The 5,860-nt window shown below is 41.1% G+C and overlaps 1 long non-coding RNA gene across 1 annotated transcript in view; it reads right to left on the reverse strand.

Annotated features, from left to right (window-relative positions):
* LOC106094875 (uncharacterized) overlaps positions 1 to 5,202 on the reverse strand; it is a 79,671-nt gene extending 74,469 nt beyond the window's left edge. Inside the window, exon 1 of the long non-coding RNA XR_009397362.1 lies at positions 4,372 to 5,202. This is a non-coding gene — a long non-coding RNA (uncharacterized LOC106094875). The remainder of the gene's footprint in view (positions 1 to 4,371) is intronic.
* Positions 5,203 to 5,860: the final 658 nt, after the last annotated feature.

Below are 5,860 nucleotides of genomic sequence, written 5' to 3' on the forward strand. Positions count from 1 at the left end.
GTTAAAAACCCCCTGGATGTCAATGCATACCGCTAGTGTGTACGTTTTGGCATCGAAGGATTTTTCTATATTATGCACAACCTCGTGCAGGGCAGTCTCCACCGACCTTGCCTTGACATAGGCATGCTGTTTGTATGTGAGCAGTTCGCTGGATGTCCTACTCTTTATAATGGTGTCCACACTACGTTATATGGTTTTGCGTAGAAAGAACGTAAGGCTTATGGGTCTGTAGGCTTTTGGTGTCGCCTAACTTGCTTTGCCGGACTTGGGTATAACCACCACCCTTGCCTCCTGCCAGGCTTTCGGAGTATATGCCAGTCCTAGGCACGCTGTGAAAATTTTTGCCAGACTAGGCGCCAGATAGACTGCTTCTTTCTGTAGTAACGCCGGGAATATTCCATCAGGTTCGGGTGACTTAAATGGTTTGAAGCTCCTCAAGGATTCTTTCACCATAAATTCCGTTATTATAAACCTTCGATCAACGTCATTATTGCAAGATTCCGTTGACTCCGCGAGTCCCTTCGTTTGCTGTGGAAAATAGGTTTTCATCAAAAGCCTCAACATGTCCTCCGTTGTCTCTGCTCTCACTCCCTTGCCGTCTACTAAAGTTTCAGTTTGGACATGGGTGTTTGAGAGAAACTTTTTTTTAACTTGGCGACATCATTAACGCTATTGACCTGTTCGCAGAAAAGATCACGTTTTGCCACTCTGGTAATCTTATTGTAGTCCTTGAGACGTGTGTAATACACATCCCAATAAACTTCCGCTTTTTTAAGACGTGCTTTGTTAAAATGTCTGCGGACCTCTTTCCCAATATTACGAATCTCCCAGGTCATCCAGGGTTTTTTTTTGGCTGATTTCCTTTCCAACTATCTTAGAAGGATCTCACCAGTGCAGTCGTAATCCTGTTGACATTCTCGTCAATCTCTTCTATGCTTGGACAATCTAAATTATCTTGCCCAAGTCTTCTTCTGAGTAGCCCTCCGAATTTTGTCCAGTTGGTTTTCAACTTATTTCGGAAACTTATCGGAATCGGCGCTGGCCGTGCTATTCTAAACCTAATATAGCGATGGTCGGAGAAAGAGTGTTCCATGGAGACCCTTCAATTCTGAACCTCATCGATTAGATTTTCCCAACATATCGTCACATCTAATACCTTCTCCTTAATCCTATTAACAAAGGTAGCGGGGTAACCAATATTGAGTGTTATTAGGTCGGTAGTATTCAAGAACTCTGCCTGGTCTTGGTCCCGGTTATTAGTGTAGGCACTACCCACCAAATGTGGTGAGAGTTCGCATCGCACCCTATTAGCACCTCGTTTCCGGTCTGTTTTGCTTTCCTCACCAGCCGTTGCAGCTCCGACGTGGATGGCGATGTCGGGGAGTCGAAAGGCAGATAAAGTGATGCCAGGTATGCTCCACTGTATCCCTGTCTTCTCACCACTGTTGTCTCCGACGTTGACAACTCTGGGGAAAATATAAAATTCAAATTTTTATGACAAATATCGCAGGTCCTCGGCCGAGTACCAGTGACAGCTTAGAATAATTGGTAGTTGATATGGTTTAGTCCAGAGACTTTGTTCCGGGTTGTCCATGGCCCCTGAATTAAGGCAATATGAATCTTGCCCTTGCTGATTTTCTCTATCAGAGCGTGTGTAGCAGTCTCGCTCCGGTGGAGGTTTATCTGGATCACCTCAATCATTGGTCCTCCAGTAAATGGGGATTTTGGGAGTAGATGATCATCTCATCGTTGGCTCCCTGCTCTTTAGACTGCATTGACTTTCCTGTCACTGCACTGCAATCATGGTTTTAGGTTCATTGCCTAGTCAAGTCTTAAGTCGGTAATGGTTCCAATGTCGGGTCCCTGTTCGTTAAGCTTTATTGGGGTTTTATTCCCTGTTCTGCCTGGTGTTTTAATACTAGGATCTTTGCCTTCCCAATCTTAAGTAAATGGGCTTCTTGGCAGTAGGTGATGGTACCATCATCGGCTCCCTGTTCGTTGGGTTGCATTGAATCTCCTGTAGCTGTGCTGCCTAATATTTCAATATCCCAGTATTCCGAATCTTTAAGTCGGTGATGGGTCCTTCGTCGCGTTCCTGTTTGTTAGGCTGTGTTGGGTCTCTCGCCACTGCACTGCCTCATATTTTAGTATTAGGATCATTGCTTCTCCTAGTCTTTCCAATATTAAGAGATGCCGTGATTGTCTCGTTAATGTTAGCTATTTTTATACCCACCACCGAAGGATGGGGGTATATTCATTTTGTCATTCCGTTTGCAACACATCGAAATATCCATTTCCGACCCTATAAAGTATATATATTCTTGATCAGCGTAAAAATCTAAGACGATCTAGACATGTCCGTCCGTCTGTCTGTTGAAATCACGCTACAGTCTTCAAAAATAGAGATATTGAGCTGAAAATTTGCACAGATTCTTTTTTTGTCCATAAGCAGGTTAAGTTCGAAGATGGGCTATATCGGACTATATCTTGATATAGCCCCCATATAGACCGATCCGCCGATTTAAGGTCTTAGGCCCATAAAAGCCACATTTATTATCCGATTTTGCTGAAATTTGGGACAGTGAGTTGTGTTAGGCCCTTCGACATTCTTCGTCAATTTGGACCAGATCGGTGCAGATTTGGATATAGCTGCCATATAGACCGATCCTCCGATTTAGGGTCTTAGGCCCATAAAAGCCACATTTATTATCCGATTTTGCTGAAATTTGGGACAGGGATTTGTGTTAGGCCCTTCAACTTCCATCGTTAATTTGGACCAGATCGGTCCAGATTTGGATATAGCTGCCATATAGACCGATCCTCCGATTTAGGGTCTTAGGCCCACAAAAGGCACATTTATTATCCGATTTTGCTGAAATTTGGGACAGGGATTTGCGTTAGGCCCTTCAACTTCCATCGTTAATGTGGACCAGATCGGTCCAGATTTGGATATAGCTGCCATATAGACCGATCCTCCGATTTAGGGTCTTAGGCCCACAAAAGCCAAATTTATTATTCGATTTTGATGAAATTCGGGACAGGGATTTGTGTTAGGCCCTTCAACTTCCATAGTTAATTTGGACCAGATCGGTCCAGATTTGGATATAGTTGCCATATAGACCGATCCTCCGATTTAGGGTCTTAAGCCCATAAAAGCCACATATATTATCCGATTTTGCTGAAATTTGGGACAGTGAATTGTGTTAGGCCCATCGACATCCTTCGTCAATTTGGCTCAGATCGGTCCAGATTTGGATATAGCTGCCATATAGACCGATCCTCCTATTTAGGGTCTTAAGCCCATTAAAGCCACATATATTATCCGATTTTGCTGAAATTTGGGACAGGGAGTTATGTTAGGCCCTTCGACTTCCTTCGTTAATTTTGCCTAGATCGGTCCAGATTTGGATGTAGCTGCCATATAGACCGATCCTCCGGTTTAGGGTCTTAAGCCCATAAAAGCCACATATATTATCCGATTTTGCTGAAATTTGGGACAGTGAGTTGTCTTAGGCCCTTCGACATCTGTCTTCAATTTGGCCCAGATCGGTTCAGATTTGGATATAGCTGCCATATAGACCGATCCTCCGATTTAGGGTCTTAAGCCCATAAAAGCCACATATATTATCCGATTTTGCTGAAATTTGGGACAGTGAGTTGTCTTAGGCCCTTCGACATCTGTCTTCAATTTGGCCCAGATCGGTTCAGATTTGGATATAGCTGCCATATAGACCGATATCTAGGTTTTAGGTTTTGGGGCCATAAAAGACGTATTTATTGTCTGATGTCGCTGAAATTTGAGACAGTGAGTTTAGTTAGGCTCTTCGACGTCCATCTTTAATTTGGTTCAGATCAGTGCAGATTTGAATATAGCTGCCATATAGACCGATCTCTCGATTTAAGGTTTTGGGCCCATAAAAGAGGCATTTATTGTCCGATTTCGATCAAATTTGGGACAGTGCTTTGTGTTAGGCTCTTCGACATTTTTATGCAACTTGGCCCAAATCGGTCCAGATTTGGATATAGCTGCCATGTAAACCGATATCTCGATTTAAAGTCTTGGCCCCATAAAATTCGCATTTATAATCCGATATCACTGAAATTTGACAAAACCTTATGTTAGGCTTTTCGACATCCGTGTCGTATATGGTTCAGATCGGTTTATTTTTAGATATATCTTCTGTACTTATTAGTATTTGGTCCAAATCGGAACATATTTCGATATAACTGATATGGGACATAAGTTATGAATTTTTTCACCGAATTTTGATGAAAGGCGGTTTACATATATACCCGAGGTGGTGGGTATCCAAAGTTCGGCCCGGCCGAATTTAATGCCTTTTTACTTGTGTTTAAATCGTCTTCAATTACCTTCCATATCCAATGCGTTATTCCAAATTCTTAGGCTTGCTCTTCTTTTAGGTACTCATTCACATTAAATTGTGTTTTTCGTGTGGTTTTCGCCGAAAATATTTCAATTTAAAGGCGATTTCTTTTATTTTCCACAAATTCCAAAATATTAAAATATTTGAAAGTAATTTCCAACAATTTTTTTTTTTTGTTTCACACAACAGAAATCATAAAAATTCCAGAACAAGTGTTAAATAAATTTATTTGTTTATTTTTTATTTTATTGCCGCAACGCAAAAACTAAACACATGGACACAAACATACGCAACGAATGATTTTTTTTTTTGAAAAACTTTGCCTCACTTAATGGAGGTGGCGAGGATGGAGAACGCTGGGAGTATGGCCACCCATAGTCTGATAGATATTTTTTTCACCAAGTAATAATGTTGTAGCGACCGATGATGATGATGATAATAGTGATCATAAACAATTTTGTCCACCTTTCATCGAGGCCAATTTTTTTGTTTATTATGTCGTTTTGGAAAATGGCCTGTTTATTGTGGTCACTTTGAAGAGAAGAAAAAAAAAACCATCAACACAGAATCACAAAATTCATTCAAACAGGCCTTCGTTACTTTTTTGTGCTGTTGCTGTTTTTTTTTTGAATTTAGACACCAGCCACGTTTTAAATAAATCAAAATAAATGAGGTGGCTTGCAGAGCATCTTTTTGTTTGGTCGAATTAAATTAAAAATAATTGAAGTGCCAAAGCTAGCGAATTGAACCCGCCTCATGCGATTCTATGCGCCGCGTTATTAGGGAACTGTGAAAATCGACCGGGATGGTTGAGACCTAGCGAACAAATGAATGAGTGTAGAACGCCAAAGCAAAATGGATTTCAGAGGATGGCTGTCGAGCGGTTGGATGCTCTTTCTTGCTCGATTGTTTGTTTATTTGACTTTTCACACAAAATAACAGAACGCAAAACTGAAATTTGTGTTTTATTTTCGTAAAAAAAACCTCTCGCCCCCTTCACCCACCCAAAAAAAAAGTCCCTCTTATTATCAGCGTCATGGGTATAATGATCATTACAAAGTCATCAGCATCTTCATGCACATCATGATGATTATCAACCCCATATTGCCGCCCTCATGGCGGGCCATCATCACCAAATTCCCTCATTGCCTTCCTCTATCCTCTGCATGAGCCCCAATGAGCCACCAGTCACGCAGTTCATCTGCGTGTCCGAGAATGGATGCTTCAGTGGATAAATACAAAAATAATGCTCTGATTCTGTCTACCCATCTACATAGCCCAAAAAATAATACAAACCACAAAGAAAACGAAAAAAAAAACAAAAACAAAAACGCACACATTTTACTTGTTTTAATTTAGAAAATCGAAAAAAGTCCATTTAAAAAATCTCTGCCATACAAGTGTGACAAAATGGATGGAAATGAGCACAGAAATGTGTGTGTGTGAGAGAGAGAGAGAGAGAGAGAATATGTGAA

The sequence above is a fragment of the Stomoxys calcitrans genome, chromosome 2 (genome assembly GCF_963082655.1).
Source record: "Stomoxys calcitrans chromosome 2, idStoCalc2.1, whole genome shotgun sequence".
NCBI classification, from domain to species: Eukaryota; Metazoa; Arthropoda; class Insecta; order Diptera; family Muscidae; genus Stomoxys; species Stomoxys calcitrans.